Source organism: Schistocerca americana, chromosome X, assembly GCF_021461395.2.
Source record: "Schistocerca americana isolate TAMUIC-IGC-003095 chromosome X, iqSchAmer2.1, whole genome shotgun sequence".
Taxonomy (NCBI): Eukaryota; Metazoa; Arthropoda; class Insecta; order Orthoptera; family Acrididae; genus Schistocerca; species Schistocerca americana.
Window position 1 is genome coordinate 143,004,235 of NC_060130.1, and position 18,243 is coordinate 143,022,477.

The 18,243-nt window shown below is 44.8% G+C and overlaps 1 protein-coding gene and 1 non-coding gene across 2 annotated transcripts in view; both read right to left on the reverse strand.

Annotated features, from left to right (window-relative positions):
• Positions 1–18,243, reverse strand: part of LOC124556526 (polypeptide N-acetylgalactosaminyltransferase 16-like) — a 582,211-nt gene that overhangs the window by 254,637 nt on the left and 309,331 nt on the right. The gene's annotated exons all lie outside the window — the stretch shown is intronic.
• Positions 1,143–1,217, reverse strand: Trnas-cga. The gene has a single exon. It is a non-coding gene; the product is annotated as a tRNA-Ser (tRNA).

An 18,243-nucleotide genomic window follows, 5' to 3' on the forward strand; every position in this document is an offset into this window, starting at 1 on the left:
CGGTCGTATGCAGTCCTGATTGTGGCGCTCACCTGCACGGCGCCAAACACGCATACGACCATCATTGGCACCAAGGCAGAAGCGACTCTCATCGCTGAAGACGACACATCTCCATTCGTCCCTCCATTCACGCCTGTCGCGACACCACTGGAGGCGGGCTGCACGATGTTGGGGCGTGAGCGGAAGACGGCCTAACGGTGTGCGGGACCGTAGCCCAGCTTCATGGAGACGGTTGCGAATGGTCCTCGCCGATACCCCAGGAGCAACAGTGTCCCTAATTTGCTGGGAAGTGGCGGTGCGGTCCCCTACGGCACTGCGTAGGATCCTACGGTCTTGGCGTGCATCCGTGCGTCGCTGCGGTCCGGTCCCAGGTCGACGGGCACGTGCACCTTCCGCCGACCACTGGCGACAACATCGATGTACTGTGGAGACCTCACGCCCCACGTGTTGAGCAATTCGGCGGTACGTCCACCCGGCCTCCCGCATGCCCACTATACGCCCTAGCTCAAAGTCCGTCAACTGCACATACGGTTCACGCCCACGCTGTCGCGGCATGCTACCAGTGTTAAAGACTGCGATGGAGCTCGGTATGCCACGGCAAACTGGCTGACACTGACGGCGGCGGTGTACAAATGCTGCGCAGCTAGCGCCGTTCGACGGCCAACACCGCGGTTCCTGGTGTGTCCGCTGTGCCGTGCGTGTGATCATTGCTTGTACAGCCCTCTCGCAGTGTCCAGAGCAAGTATGGTGGGTCTGACACACCGGTGTCAATGTGTTCTTTTTTCCATTTCCAGGAGTGTATGTGGCAGGATTAACAAATAAGGTGAATTTCAGTAAAACAGACAAGATGAATTCCAGTAAATAATGTCCACCATAAATTTCCCTAGTGCAACGGAAGGGAACCTGTTTACCTTTCGTCTTATAAAGATGTAGCTGCCAATTCGTTTCTTCTCCGCTGGTCGCAGGATATGGCGTGCACGCAGTAAACAGTGCACGACGAACTGGCAAATGGGAAAGAAGTCAGTGCCATTAAAACAAATTATGGAGTATTGGGATGCCACTGGATTATATGTCTATTTATAGAAGCAAAAAATCAATAAAAAGATTCTGACAGCTGAAACTTCCTGGCAGATTAAAACTGTGTGCCGGACCGAGACTCGAACTCGGGACCTTTGCCTTTCGCGGGCAAGTGCTCTACCAACTGAGCTATCCAAGCACGACTCCAAACTTTAGAAGGTAGGAGACGAGGTACTGGCAGAAGTGAAGCTGTGAGGACGGGACGTGAGTCATGCTTGGGTAACTCAGTTGGTAAACTGAATGTTGGTACAGATGCTCTGAAAAGGACAGAGTCGATTTTTAATTCCTATCCTCGTCACCTTCTATTTTATGATCCATTCCTAACTCGTCTTCGGTTGCACGTTGAGTACCATATCATGCTTTCATGAGGGCTGTCGCCGAGTTCATCTGTCATGCTCATCTAACTGAACTAAAGCTCCGTCTCTGATCTTCACACTGACTGAACGCTAGCGTCGAGGATGGAATAGGATGGTACGTATAATCATTGTGCTCTTTTTTACAGAAATAATAAGCAGTTCCCCAAACGTTAAACATCAATTGTTCCATTGATTCACACGTAACAAAACGCATTTTTTGTGAATCCGCTGCGTGCACCTGGATAATTCAATCTTACACTTGTGATCTTTATTTGAGATAATATACGAATGCATGGCTTCGCGGTGTTATATGCTGATAAAATTCTCTCGGTCTTCCAGCCGCGTCAAGCAGTTTAAAATCCACGAGCTTTCGACTAAGTATTCCTCGACCGTTGTCTAGTGGTGGGTGTCGTGTGGTTGCTGTTGTCGTCTTTATATTCATCTACGTATACATACCTGCTGTGGAATTCACACGTAAAGGCCTTGCAGAGGGTTCATCGAACCACTTTCGACTAAATATTCCTCGACCGTTGTCTAGTGGTGGGTGTCGTGTGGTTGCTGTTGTCGTCTTTATATTCATCTACGTATACATACCTGCTGTGGAATCCATACGTAAAGGCCTTCCAGAGGGCTCATAGAACCGCTTTCAAGCTATTTCCTTACTACTACACTAATGAACAGCACACTGGAAAAATAAACACTCAAATCTTTCGGCATGAGCTCTGATTTCTCTTATTTTACTATGATGATCACTTATCCCAATGTAGGAGGGCATCAATAAAATAAACACATCAAAAAAAGTTTTGTATCAACTCGGTTCCGAGAGTTCCGGAAACTGTACAGAAAACTGGAACATAGATCAACATAAACATCATTTCCGCCCTTTTTATTGCTCATGAAAACCACACATTGCATGTTGCACCACCATACAGCGAGACCTTTGGAGGTGGTGGTCCAGATTGCTGTACACACCAGTACCCCTAATATCCAGTAGCACGTCCTCTTGCATTGATGCATGCCTGTATTCGTCGTGGCATACTATCCACAAGTTTATCAAGGCACTGTTGGTCCAGATTGTCCCGCTCTTCAACGGCGATTCGGCGTAGATCCCTCAGAATGGCTGGTGGGTCACGTCGTCTATAAACAGCCCTTTTCAGCCTATCCCAGGTATGTTCGATAGGGTTCATGTCTGGAGAACATGCTGGTCACTCGAGTCGAGCGATGTCGTTATCCTTAAAGAAGTCATTCACAAGATGTGCAGGATGGGGGCGCGAACTGTCATCAATGAAGACGAATGCCTCGCCAATATGCTGCCGATATGGTTGCACTATCGGTCGGAGGATTGCATTCGGTATCGTACAGCCGTTACGGCGCCTTCCATGACCACCAGCGGCGTACGTCGGCCCCACATAATGCCACCCCAAAACATCATCCTGGAACGTCCACCTTGCTGCACTCGCTGGACAGTGTGTCTAAGGCGCTCAGCCTGACCGGGTTACCACTATACACGTCTCCGACGATTGTCTGGTTGAAGGCATATGCGACACTCATCGGTGAAGACAACGTGATGCCAATCCTGAGCGGTCCATTTGGCATGTTTTTGGGCCCATCTGTACCGCACTGCATGGTGGCGTGGTTGCAAATATGGACGTCGGGAGTGAAGTTGCGCATCATGCAGCCGATCGAGCATGGTTTGAGTCGTAACACGACGTCCTGTGGCTGCACGACAAAGATTTATACGACTTGGTGGCGTTGCTGGCAGGGTTCCTCCGAGCCAGAATCCGTAGGTAGCGGTCATCCACTGCAGTAGTAGCCCTTGGGCGACCTGAGCGAGGCATGTCATCGACAGTTCCTATATCTCTGTATCTCCTCCATGTCTGAACACGCCCGACCCGCTACCATGTGAGCGACCATTTATAGCTGTAGTTTATGGCGGGTCATGGCCCATCGAACATAGGCCGGTGTGAGGTGGAGGTTACACCATTAAGTTAAGTAGTGGTTTAGACTTTATATATATGTACTGTTTGTGTTTGCCTTTTTTTCGTTTATAAATGTATAGCTATGGTGTTCTTTTAATCATTGACAAAGGTCTTCTTAGGCACTTGTGGGTTTTATTGTTCTGAAGAAGGTGTAGTTATCTACGCCGAAACATAGGTTAACACTAGGTGCTATTTTCGCAATCGAGGCGGGTTTCTAGTTTTTTAATATATTAACCAACGATTGCTGACGCACTGCGATGTTGAAGGTTCTTGTAATCAAACAACCTTGATGAAGTTCACAACTTTTCTTTTGATCTCTTTCGTTCATTCAGATGGGTAAGGATCTCAGAGCGACGAATATTACTTAAGAATTGGGCCAAAGTACATTTTGCAAGCATCCTCCTTCTTGGGTGCGTTAAAATCTGTAGGATTTTTCCAATAGAGCTCAGTCTGGTGTCTGCATTTTCTCGGTTAGATTTACCTGGTCGTTCAAAGTCACTCATTCGGGAAAGATACTCCTGCATACTTGAAAGTCGTGACTGATTCTTGTCACTGATCGTAAATCGCATTGTCAAACGATACCGGATCTTTTCGTCTATTTAGACCTATAGCATTTATTTTTGTTGAGGATCTGCTGCATCTCCTTGCAGCATGCTGTGATCATCTGAAAGTCTTCATGAAGTTTGCAACAATTTTACAGTGGCGCGACTTCGTGAACCGCGACGATCCTGTCACCCTTCCCTGAGATATGGAAGGTTTTTCTGTCGTTTGTGGTCCTACCTCCCCGCTGCTAATGACATCCTCGGTTCTATTTGCTAGCAAGTCTTCACATAAAAAGAAAAAATACGAACATATCTGTTTGATATTCCATAGGCACTGTAATGTCACCTTTACGGAAGTCATTTAAGTGTGATGGACCCGTACTCGACTCATTTTCACGAGATAATAACATACGGAATTAAAGAAAAAATCTGTTCAATGTCAGTGAGTAACTTCCTAATTATTGTAGAAGCTGGGGGATATGTAGCGTCTGAGGGCAGTAATGAAGCAGAAATTTTCTGAACAAAATAAAGCAGCGTTCAGCATTCTTTGAAAACTTTTGGCCTTAACAGAAAACGAGGTTTGAAACTTCCTGGCAGATTAAAGCCGTGTGACTGATCGGCACTCGAACCTGGAGCCTTTGCCGTTCGCGGAAATTTTTCTATTGACTCAACAATCAAACACAACACACGTTTCGCCATCGCAGTTTTACTGCTGCCAGTAACCCTGTCTTATTTTCCAAACTTCACAGAAGTTCTGTATGCCTAACGGGACTAGTACTCCTCGAAGAGAGGATTTCTCCGCAATATTCGGGAAATTTCGCATCGGCGCACACTCCGTTGAATAGTGAAAATTCATTCTGGTGTACACAAGGCTATACAACTTAGGAAAAGTAAAAAAAAAATATCTAAAATCGAGAAAAAAGCAGTTGACACAAAGCTGAGTACCGCAATAACGCTGCACAAAACTGCCACATGCTAGCCAGCGGCGCTACAATCTGCTTTAGTTATCTGAGAAGAGCAGATAGCAATTTGGTTTTGAGTCGGACGGCAGTTCGTTTCAGCCAAAGCGAAATAAGACAATTTATATTTACATCATATTATATCGGTCTTATTCGATCGATCCCACTGAGACGTGTCTCTGGGATGTGGAATGAAGTCAAGGAACAACATTTTATTTCAGCAAAATTCGGTAAAATTACTTATTATTATGAAACATGTGGTAATAGTAATTATAAAATAACATAAAGCGCTAACTATAAACATATCCAAGAAGACGCGGTTCAGCAGAGAAGAAAGGTTTCCCCAATAGGAAGTCCCTTAATTAACAATTCAGCTCCACCAGTTTACTCATGAGACAATCTGTAAGCTATCGCAGTTTGTTGAACACTTGAATTGTCATACATTTGATCCCTTTCTGCAATAACGTTAATCCATTGAAGGTTTTGTAGAGGTTGATGTTAGTCGCAGAACTGCTGTATGTTCATGTCATGCATTATTTATTGAGAAAAGAGAAGCATTGGCAATGACAGAGGATGTTACCTCATAATTACTTTGTTTCGTTAAAACCGTTGACAGTGTACGAATTTTTCTGAAGAGTTTCCTGTAGAATGTCGTAGAACCAACAACACATTTAATTATTAAAAAACGCTTTTGTATTTTGAATATACTGTATCTGTAAGATGGACTTTGCCTAGAATGATCCCGTAACTCATTAATTAAGGGACATATGTAAAAGGAACTAGTTTCTTAATATTTAAATCACCTATATAAGAAATAATTCGTATTATAGATATAAACGATCTGCAGGACTTTATAATTCTAGTGTTGGTTTTTCCAATTAAGGTTGTGATCTATTTGTGGTTCCAAAAACTTAACACTATCTGCTTCTAGTATTTCATTGCTTGAGTAGACTGCTCTTACAACTTGAGGTTCTCTTTGAGTAGTACTGAATTGTTTGTACTGTGCCTTGCCAAAACGGAATGCTAATCTACTAGCCTTGAACCACATATCGCTGTTTTCAAATAGTTCATTAGCTGCTTTCCAGTAAGAGGAAATATCGAACTTGTAGCTTCTGAAGCTGTAAGTCGAAGATCATTTAGACTGAGGTGACAAAAGTCGCGGGATACCTCCCAGTATCGTGTCGGACCTCCCTTTGCACTCGACGTGACATGCATTCAACAACTCCCGTGCTGTAATATTGACAAATGCTGCCCCTACTGCCGTCCATAATAGCATAGGTGTTGCCGATGCAGCATTTTGTTCACGAACTGACCTCTCGATTATGTCCCATAAATGATCTATGGGATTTATGTCGGTCAATCCGGGTGGCCAGATCATTTACTCGAGCTGTCCAGAATTGTTATTCAAACCGATAGCGAACAGTTGTGGCCCGGTAACATGGACATTGTTATCCATAAATGGCTGCTAATGATCTCCAACTATTTCCAGTCAATGATCAGTTCTGTTCGGCCAGAGGACCCAGTCCATTGTAAACACAGCCCACACCATTACGGAGCCACTCCTAGCTCGCACTTGGGTCCATGGTTTCGTGGTGTCTGCGTCACACTCGAATCCTATCATCAGCTCTTACCAACAGAAATCGGGACTCATCTGACTAGGCCACGGTTTTCCATCTGTAGTGTCTGAGCGATATGGTCACGAATGCAGGAGAAGCACTGCAGGTGATGTGCTGTTAGCAAGGACACTTGCGTCGGTCGTTTTCTGCCATGGCCCATTAGCGCCAAATTTCGCCCCACTGTCCGAACGGATATGTCCGTCATACGTCCCACATTGACTGCTGCGGTTATTTCACGCAGTGTTGCTTGTCTGTTAGCACTGACATCTTTACGCAAATGCCGCTGCCCTCGGTAGTTAAGTGGAAGGCCGTCGGCCACTGCGTTATTCGTGGTGAGAGGTAACGCCTAAAATGTGGTATTCTCGGCACATTTCTGAGACTGTAGATCTCTGAGTATTGAATTCATTAACGATATATGAAATGCAATGTCCCACACGTCTAGCACCAACTGGCATTCCTCGTTCAAAGCCTGTTAATTCCCGGCGTGCGGCCACGATCACGTCGGAAACATGTCACATAAATCACCTGAATACAAATGACAGTTCCGCCTTTTATACCTCGTGTACGCTTTACTACCTACTACTACTACTACTACGTGATCAGGCCCAGTGGACCGCACGCATCTACAAGTTTCCTCCTCCGCTGTATTCTGTCCATTGCTGCTATCTGCCATTCGTCCACATCTACTGACACTTGGTTTAAATCTTCATGGAGTCCATCCCTCCAACGCTTCTTGGGTCTCCCTGGCGGTCTCTTTCCTGTAGGTGTGAAATCCAGGAGCTTCCGAGGCCATCTGTGATCCTCCATCCAGGCCACATGGCCGGCCCACTGCATTCGTTTGGCTTTGACAGTTCCTGCTATGTTGGGCTGCTGGTACAGTTCCTCAAGCTTTTGGTTGTATCTGATCCTCCATTCCCCTGTATCTGCATCCAGAACCGGACCGAAGATCTTCCGAAGCACTCTTCTCTCAAAAACAACGAGCTTATGGAAGTCCTGTTTCCGGATACTCCATGTCTCACAGCCATATAGAACAACAGGCTGGATCAGGGTTTTGCACAGTCGAATCTTGAACTGTCTGGAGAGACAGCTTACTACCTTTACTACCGCCTTCTCTATATGTCCATATCGCTATCTCAAGAGTTTCGTCACCTCAGTGTATGTGTATCAGAAACAATAGTGGGCCGAAAATAGAACTCTGAGGTAGAACATGTCTGACTGCTTCAAATTCTGACTGCTTTTTACTTTGTGTTTGACATGAAGAGACAAAGGAAACCATGAACTTGCTGTGTCTACTAGTCCACAATATTTTAACTTTCGCACTTAGATAAGTCCATCAAAAATTATTAATTAAGAGAGAACACTGGTCGCTTTTTGGCGCTGTAAATGGTGTAAAATTGGTACCAGGCGGTCATGTGAGTTCCCACGGCTTACGTAGTAAGTCACAGCAGTAAGTGGTCTCGTATCGAATCAGTGCAGACGTTACGGAACGGATAACAGCAGCAATCGTGTTTAGCCATGCCCATGACCGTAGCGCGAATGAAGTTGTATAAACTTGTGTATAAACGCCGACTGTCGAATGTGTTCGCAGGGAATAGTGTACCACTGGAAGTCACTTAACAAAGCGGAAGAATAGTGGCCCTGAAAATGTCCTACCCGACAAGGATCGGGGTCGAGTGTCACGTATTGTCAACAACGATCGATTTCAGTTCCGACAGGAAGTAAGGCTGTCAGTGAATTCAGATTCATCTCAACCAGTTCCCGAGCAAAAATTGCAAAAGAAGTTACACGCAATGGGCATTTGGAATTGAGTCCCTCGCAAAAGGCTGTTTCTCTCAGTGATACTGAAAGCTGTATGTCTCCAGTGGGACAAGCTGGACTGTGTCTGACTGCACGAGAGTAGTGTCTTTCAACTGGTGGTGAAATCCTCTCTATTCAAATGATTCACCGAGCTAGGTGGCGCAGTGGTTAGCACACTGGACTCGCATTCGGGAAGAGCGTAGCGTTTCAAAGGATTGGGAAAGGGCACAGGTCATCCCCGTTTTCAAAAAGGGACGTCGAACAGATGTGCAGAACTATAGACCTATATCTCTAACGTCGATCAGTTGTAGAATTTTGGAACACGTATTATGTTTGAGTATAATGACTTTTCTGGAGACTAGAAATCTACTCTGTAGGAATCAGCATGGGTTTCGAAAAAGACCATCGTGTGAAACTCAGCTCGCGCTATTCGTCCACGAGACTCAGAGGGCCATAGACACTGGTTCCCAGGTAGATGCCATGTTTCTTGACTTCCGCAAGGCTTTCGATACAGTTCCCCACAGTCGTTTAATGAACAAAGTAAGAGCATATGGACTATCAGACCAATTGTGTGATTGGATTGAAGAGTTCCTAGATAACAGAACGCAGCATGTCATTCTCAATGGAGAGAAGTCTTCCGAAGTAAGAGTGATTTCAGATGTGCCGCAGGGGAGTGTCGTAAGACCGTTGCTATTCACAACATACATAAATGACCTTGTGGATAACATAGGAAGTTCACTGAGGCTTTTTGCGGATGATGCTGTAGTGTATCGAGAGGCTGTAACAATGGAAAATTGTACTGAAATGCAGGAGGATCCGCAGCGAATTGACGCATGGTACATGGAATGGCAATTGAATCTCAATGTAGACAAGTGTAACGTGCTGCGAATACATAGAAAGAAAGATCCTTCATCATTTAGCTACAATATAGCAGGTCAGCAACTGGAAGCAGTTAATTCCATAAATTATCTGGGAGTAGGCATTAGGAGTGATTTAAAATGGAATGATCATATAAAGTTGATCGTCGGTAAAGCAGATGCCAGACTGAGATTCATTGGAAGTATCCTAAGGAAATGCAGGCTGAAAACAAAGGAAGTAGGTTACAGTACACTTGTTCGCCCACTGCTTGAATATTGCTCAGCAGTGTGGGATCCGTACCAGATAGGGTTGCCGGCCGGGGTGGCCGAGCGGTTCTAGGCACTACAGTCTGGAACCGCACGACCGCTACGGTCGCAAGTTCGAATCCTGCCTCGGGCATGGATGTGTGTGATGTCCTTAGGTTAGTTAGGTTTAAGTAGTTCTAAGTTCTAGGGGACTGATGACCTCAGAAGTTAAGTCCCATAGTGCTCAGAGCCAATTGAACCAGATAGGGTTGATAGAAGAGATAGAGAAGATCCAACGGAGAGCAGCGCGCTTCGTTACAGGATCATTTAGTAATCGCGAAAGCGCTACAGAGATGATAGATAAACTCCAGCGGAAGACTTTGCAGCAGAGACGCTCAGTAGCTCGGTACGATCTTTTGTTGAAGTTTCGAGAACATACCTTCACTGAGGAGTCAAGCAGTATATTGCTCCCTCCTACGTACATCTCGCGAAGAGACCATGAGGATAAAATCAGAGAGATTAGAGTCCACACAGAGGCATACCGACAATCTTTCATTCCACTAACAATAAGAGACTGGAATAGAGGGGAGAACCGATAGAGGTACACAAAGTACCCTCCGCCACACACCGTCAGGTGGCTTGCGGAGTATGGATGTAGATGTAGACGAATGTTCAAAACCAGCGGCGGGCCTTTCTAATTTAGGTTTTTCATGATTTCCCTAAATCGCTTCAGACAAATGTCGGGACGATTCCTTTGAAACGGCACGGCCAACATTCTTCCCCATCCTGCCCTGATCCGATGGGACTGATAACCTCGCTGTTTGGTCCCCTTCCCCGAATCAACGAACCAACCAACGAAATGGTTCACATCGTCGAGTGCGACGACGGCCCAATAAGAGGTTACATCCACAATGTGTGGAGGATGTGTTTCAGGGCGGGCGTGCTTCTATGATGTTTCGGGGTCACGTTTTTCGTACAGTGACTTGAGCCCACTTATTCGGGTTGCCGCTAACATGAAGCATTGCAACATTTTCGGTGAGTAAGTGTTGCCCTTCCTCCTACATCTTTATGATGAGTATGGTGGACACTCCCATCTTCCACCATGGCAACAACCGTGTTCACAGGGCTGAACGTATACGGTCCTGGTTTGACAAATACTCAGGTATCCTACTGCATCTCGCCTTCGCCGCTAAATCACCCTATCTTAATTTCACAGAACATGTGTGGGACGTGTGGAACGTTGTTATCAGTATCCCTGGAATTTTGTATTTCTACGGAATCTAATCACAGTGAGTGCCTTCACGGGCAGAACTTTGTCGGGAGTGGATTCTGTTCTTCGTAGAAGTGAGAGCATTATGGTGGCCAGAGGCGGTGTTACGCGGTATTAACATTATTTCTCCTGGAGTGTCCGATGTGCCTACCGTAGTTCACACGTTCAAAGTCTCAGCCAAGGGAGAAAATGCAGTACTCTCAATGTTGATCATTTCTTCTTGTTTATTGAATCTAGAAAATCATATTTTATGGTAAATATATATTGTCAAGTGGACAGTAACTTTTGAAATCCAAACTATTATTAATTGAGAATATTAAGTGTCCACAATTCACAAATTTCATTGTGCCCAATCTTCTCAAAAAATTTTGAAATTTCTGGTTATAATTAAATAAGTTGGTTATTGTGTACTGTTCTACGTCTACATGGCTATTCTACACTCCAAACTTGTGTGCCAACAGAGAATTCTTTGAAAGACTTTCACAGTATTTCTCTACCATTCAACTCTCTAACAGCGAGTGGGAAAAATGCACTCTTCATGTACGAGCTTAGATTCTCTTATTTTGTTACAGAGAGCTGTTATCCCTCTGCAGGTTGGATATTATAAAACATTGAGAGGAGAAAGTTGGTGACTGAAATTTCGTGAAAAGAGCACGCCGCAACGAAAAACGCCTTTGTTTTAATGATTGCCACCCCAAGTCGATTACTACATCCGTGACACTCTCTCCCCTATTTCGCGACTATACAAAACAAGTTGCCCTTCTTTGGCCTCTTTCGATGTCCTCCATCAGCCATACCTGCCAAGGATTCCATATCGCACAGAAATACTCAGCAGAGGACGGGCAAGCGTAGTGTAGGCTGTCTCTTTAGTACACCTGCCGCATCTTCTAATTGTTCAGCCAATAAAACACAATCTTTGGTTTGCTTCCCCACAACATTATCTATATGATCGTTCCAATTTAAGTTGTTCATAACTGTAATTCCTAGGTATTTACTTTAATTGACATCCTTTACATTTGTGTGATTTATCGTATAAACGAAATTTAACTGAATGCTTTTGGTACTCAAGTAGATGACACCACACTTTTCCTTATTCAGAAACAACTGGCACTTTTCGTACCATACACAGATCTCTTTTTTGTGAAGAGGCTTGAAAACAGCTTATATATGGCTGTCTGGAAAATACCACAACGAAATGAGTAATTTGATTATTTCAATTGATTAGATGCCCAATTTCATCACCTGCCGCAAATGCATCATTTGGCGGAAAAACTACGATGGGGGGCCATTAGCAGATTGAAGTGCGTCGCACTCTGCTCAGGTAATCAAATGTTTGTACCGCGTTTTGAGAAGACACTGGTAAAGATTTCTTACCACAGCTTTGGGATCCTCAATGGCCAGCCATTGATTACGACACGGAACATATTTGCTGTTTTGTAGTCTAAGTCATGGGGTCACGATCTCATTCCAACAGCGGGCTGCCCGTGCTGCAGCCACCGGAAGGGTGATATCATCGAGTACTGCGCGCTGAAAGCTTCACGAAGGTCGTATGTTTGTGTGCACCGCTCACCGCTCATCACAAGGGACTGCACAGCAACGGAAATCGATCTCTGCGCGGTCGACTTCCGAGTTAGATTGCATAGTGAAAGCTGCCGTGTTGTGGTTCGGCGAGATGCCTGAACTCATTCCCACTCAGCAACCATCAGTGAAAGGAAAGCTTAGGAAGAGGCAGTGTCTGTATATGTTTTCGATTGAGGATCTTTATGCAGTCGCTAGACTTCTAGGTCCCTTCACGTGAAGTCGTGTCTCCACAGGTCTCCAGAGATGTCATTCTTCATACTTGATAGGTTGGAAAACAACAGCCCACCAGTTGCAGAAATAAAAGTTTATTAACCTTTTACGATGGTTTCGACAAATACAAATTTGTCGTCCTCAGAAGGGAAGTAGACCTATTGAACAAATTATCAGCAAATAGTTGCAAATGAAAACCTGAAACGTAATCAAAGACAACAAATTAATATTTGTCGAAACCATGCCAAAGCGTTGATAATTTTTTATTCTGCAACTGTTGGCTGTTATTTTCCAATCCTAGCAAGTTCCTACGTGCACCATTGCTGAAGCGCCACCATGTTTAAAATTCCGAAATTTAAAATTCATTCTTGATAATTGTGTACGTGGTTATGGTGGTAAACTAAGTGCCAATTGCATCCAACAATGCGACAACGCTCGATCACACTGAGCTCGTATGGTGAATGCATATCACCAACTACGACAACTCTAAGCATGGAGGACAGAGCTCTATCCTCTAACCTGAAGCCCGCATCTCGTGGTCGTGCGGTAGCGTTCTCGCTTCCCACGCCCGGGTTCCCGGGTTCGATTCCCGGCGGGGTCAGTGATTTTCTCTGCCTCGTGATGGCTGGGTGTTGTGTGCTGTAGTTAGGTTTAAGTAGTTCTAAGTTCTAGGGGACCGATGACCATAGATGTTAAGTCCCATAGTGCTCAGAGCCATTTGAACCATTTTTTTTCTAATCTGAAAACTGAAGAAAATATCTGGAATGGTCTTTGGAGCAGGAACGTGACAATACTACACACATCAAAAAAAGTTTTGCATCACCTCGGTTCCGAGAGTTCCGAAACCTGTACAGAAAATTGGAATAGAGATTAACATAAACATCATTTCCAACCTTTTTATGTTCATGAAAACCACACATTGCATGTTGTACTACCATACAGTGACTTCTTAAGTCAAGAATACCATCATAACGACCGGGAGAGCGGTGTGCTGACCCCACGACCCTCCTGTCCGCATCCTCCTCTAAGGATGACACGGCGGTAGGATGGTCCCGGTAGGCCACTCGTGGCCTGAAGGCAGAGTGCTTTTTGTGCTTTTTTTTTGCAAATGCCAGTGTGATATACCACTGCATGGGTAAAACGGGACCTGCCATAGTATACAAAACAACAATGGCTTCTTGAATTAAAGCTTATTGTTGCCGAACGTAAAATGATTGTGTATTTTCCGACATGTGGACAAATGGCATGAGAGGCTGTATTATGTAATGTTATTTCATGTGTCTGAAGTGTTTGTAATACACACGTACATGACAGTTTATTTACCGACACTAATTTGAACGCCAGGGACGCTTTCAAACCATGTAATTTTGTCCATTAAACTGAAAGAAATTGCCTAACATAGATGTTTTTTTCTTTGGAGTTTAAATTATCGCTTTTTTTTTACTCCAGTGACAGTCTGCTGTGATCAGTAGTATTTGCAGCAAAATAATAGAAGTCTTTTCGATTTTGTGCAAGGTGGGCTTGTATAGGAGATGTAAGATAAGTTAATACATCTGTCAGATGTATCGCCATAGACCACTGACCTCTGTACTTTGGTCATCTGTAACCGACGGCAGTGCTGTAGTTTTTTTTTTTTTCGAGTCGTTGGATGTCACAAAATAAGAGGAGGCGGGGGGGGGGGGGGGGGGGGAGAGATGTGAACTGTATCCTGCAGTCGAACGTAAAAAACTATACAGATTTTACTCATAAAACTAAAAGAAAATGGACTGCGCCTAATTTCGTGAAAACAGGACATTTATTACCACCAGAATTGTGCTTGTTTTAAAACAGGTGCTCGCTTATAAGAGGTGTGTTGATGTTAAATACAACTGTTACAGTGAAATGCCTTCCTTCACAGAATGGCGTGAGCCAGCAGAAGCAACCAGTTATGGTAGAGACAGGGCAGTGCAGCTGCAGTTTTAGACAAACAATTCGCAGTCGGGGTAGCTGCCATTTATCTCACTTTGTTCTGTGGCTTATTGTATACGTCGGCGCCGATAGCTCTGACCGCCTGGACCGCTTGGACCTCTGGCTACAGCTGGCCGCGCCGGCCTGCTGGAGTGGATTGCGAGGTGGCAGGCTGGAGGCTATGCGCTCAGCTAGCGCAGTTGGTCGCAGTGGCAGCTACCTGTTTCCCCTAGTAGCAGACGTTTCAAAAAGTAACCTGGAGAGTTCTCTGAAAGTTTGTAGTTGGTGGTACGTTTAACAGCCTGCGGGAAGCGTCCTGTTCTCGTCTTTTGTTTATCTGTGACTGATTCCCGCAGATCGGAAACAGTATATCACCGCCACCAGATGGATCTCTTTGTGGACCATCAGTGGCAGGATAGAACAGGCCAGTATCCCTACCTACAGTGAAGAGAGGGAGGGATGAGGGGTGACAGGGGGGAGATAGGATTCGCTCTAAGCAGGTTACTTCCTGTTCGAGTCTCGGTCGGGCACACAGTTTTAATCTGCCAGGAAGTTTCATATCAGCGCACACTCCGCTGCAGAGTGAAAATCTCATTCTGGAAACATCCCCTAGGCTGTGGCTAAGCCATGTCTCCGCAATAGCCGGCCGCGGTGGTCTAGCGGTTCTGGCGCTGCAGTCCGGAACCGCGGGACTGCTACGGTCGCAGGTTCGAATCCTGCCTCGGGCATGGGTGTGTGTGATGTCCTTAGGTTAGTTAGGTTTAAGTAGTTCTAAGTTCTAGGGGACTTATGACCCAAGATGTTGAGTCCCATAGAGCTCAGAGCCATTTGAACCATTTTTTTTCTCCGCAATATCCTTTCTTTCAGGAGTTCTAGTTCTGCAAGGTTCGCAGGAGAGCTTCTGTAAAGTTTGGAAGGTAGGAGACGAGGTACTGGCAGAAGTAAAGCTGTGAGTACCGGGCGTGAGTCGTGCTTCGGTAGTTCAGTTGGTAGAGCACTTGCCCCCGAAAGGCAAAGGTCCCGAGTTCGAGTCTCGGTCGGGCACACAGTTTTAATCTGCCAGGAAGTTTCAGGTTACTTCCTGATTGCACATTGAGGTGAACACACATGATGCTGCTTCCCCTCTCTCCTGGTGCTATCTTTTGGGGTCGGTTTGTGCAGTAGTTCGGTTATTAACAATGACTTCCACAATCCTCAGTACATATGTTGCATTACGACTCATTGTTTACGAGTGCTGGTTTTGTTTTCATGACAACTGCTATGTGTAACTAGAACAGCGAAGCATTTCCCAACAGTTGTGGTAGCGTATATTGGCCTCTGTGAAAAATGAGCCCATGGCTGCAGGGTGATTGTCGAGCAATGCTGTGGGAGGCGTCTGTAGCCAACTTTGACGTCAAACAGCGACAGACAAAGTCCTCTACTGTTTGCTTAAAGGTAATAGACTTATTAAGCTCCTCTCTGTCCAACACCAAAATCTCGCCAGTTGAACATATTTCCCGCCAAAAATAAAGATAGGACTGTTCACTCCAGCCTTCTTCCCACCACCTTGTAATTGAAGGGATCATCCTATGTAGAGTTTAGCTCGTCTGCCACTAGTTTCGAGTGGAACTGTGAATTCTTTCCCCTGCGGGATAACACCAGTTGTTAGGTGCACATTGAGACGCGTATAGCGCGTGTGGCGCGGCGCAACGCAGCGCGTTTTTTTGTAACTTCACAGGTTCAAAAACGAATCAGGCTCGTCTATACTGGCGCGAGCATAGCTGCACATTGCGTCTGCTGGAGCGCCCAACAAACACTTCCACACTCTTTCATCACTCAAGCTGCTCTGCTTCCTCTCTGCTCGCAACGCGACAGAGGCTCTCCATACGCAAAGATAAACAATGGCACAGCTACTACCGTTTCGTCGTTACTATCGATACATTTAAATAAAGTTCCCTAGGCAATTTACAATACTTTCATTACAATTAGAATAAGTTATATACAGTCAGAAATAGATACACTATTACGTCGATTACGTATTAAATATAGTTTATGTAATAAAGCTTACAGATTCAGAATCAGAAGTACAGTAAAGATTTACAACGAATATTTAACGGCGAAAAATTTTTGATGTTGCACAAGATATTTTATCAGCATTTTCGGTGTTAACAATGTGTATATGTAACACTGGGTAAGTGGGAGAAGGACTCACGCTCTGAGGGTTCCTGCAAAACTTAATTAAGTATACAGGGTGGTCAGAAATAGTCTGCATAGCTTGTAAGGATGTTGCAGGTGAGGTTCCATCGAGAAATAATTGTTAAGAAAAAAGTTCTATACGTTGCGCTTTTTCTGAATTGTTTAGCATTGAAGTTAGCCAATCAAGTCGTTGTACGCGCAATTCCTCGAGCTAAAATGCAGTAATGTACAAACACCTGTGGGTCTGAGAGTTATCACTTGTTCAAATGCTCATTATTAGTTAAAATGTGCCTTTTTCGGAAATGATAAACTAAAGCTGGATGAGCAAGAGCTACGTTGCTTCGGTTTTAGGAAACCAAACGAAGAACAAGTTTGGCGACACTGTCTCTGGCAGGTTGCTTGAATTTGCGCTAGCGGCGACCTGATTGCGTAATCTCAATACTAAATAACGCGTAAACCGTTGCAACATGTCGAATTTTTTTCTTAGCAATTGTTTCTCAGCACAACCTCCCCTGTAACACACTTTAAGGCTTTTTCTTATACTGTATAGACAGTTCATCCATAGGTATTGCTGAGCGAGTTTCTGATACTATATAGACAGTTCATCTATAGGTATTGCTGAGCGAGTTTGCATACATGGTCATATCTTCTGAGTACATTGACTTAGAATCTTACTTTTTTACACCACCAAGGGACCGTACACATTAGTATTTTATACAAATTTCAGCTTGATACCTCTACTGTTGCTGTGAAATGGGTGTCAGAACAGACAGACAACAAAGTGATTCTTTAAGGGCTCTGTTTTCACCGGCTAAGGTATGGAACCCTAAAAAAAACGAGTCTACTTTTTTTAGAATATTTAGAATATAAATGTTTTATTGGGAAGAGGAAGGGGAAGGAAATCGACCGCCCCCTCTGCAAAAAAAGAAAACGACAAAACCGGCATTCTCCTTCATCAATGTAGAGAAAGGAACGAAAACAAAAAATTATGTGTTGCTGAAAAAAGAAACCCGTTTCCGCTAATGCAGGTACAGTGTTTTAACCACTGTGCCACCTCGCTCAGCAAGTATACTGTTACCGTGAGGACATAAAAAGAAACTGAAGCCAGGTAATGAAACACACCGTTGGGTGGCTTGCGGAGTATCAATGTAGATGTAGATGTAGATGTAATTTTCATGACTTTTTACGGCCAAGTTCTTGTTTGCTGTATTGTATTATACGCGGAATTCTGAGGTGTGGGAGACAAACCGCAATTCGGAATACAGCAATTAAATGGTTAATCGCAGTCCTTGGCTGCGCAGTGAGCGTCATAGCGATATTCGCAGGGGACTGGCGCTTGACCTTGACGGATGCATCTGTGCGTTTTTCTCGTCATGGCGTATCTCTTGAGCAACTGAAAAAGCCAAGTCTGTGACCTTAGGACGGTCGTGCGCAGGGACTGCTGTCCACAGCTACCGGCCTCGTCAAGCACCGAAGAGAGACGATCACCGGCTTCGAACATATTCACAACGTAGTCTCCTAGAGACGTCTCAGCTTAGAAGTCTCATTCTTGTTAAAGACCATCCCACCAGCGCTGACAGCTTTCCTCCTGCACCTCTGACATCAGTTACACTGAATTTGAACTGTGAAAA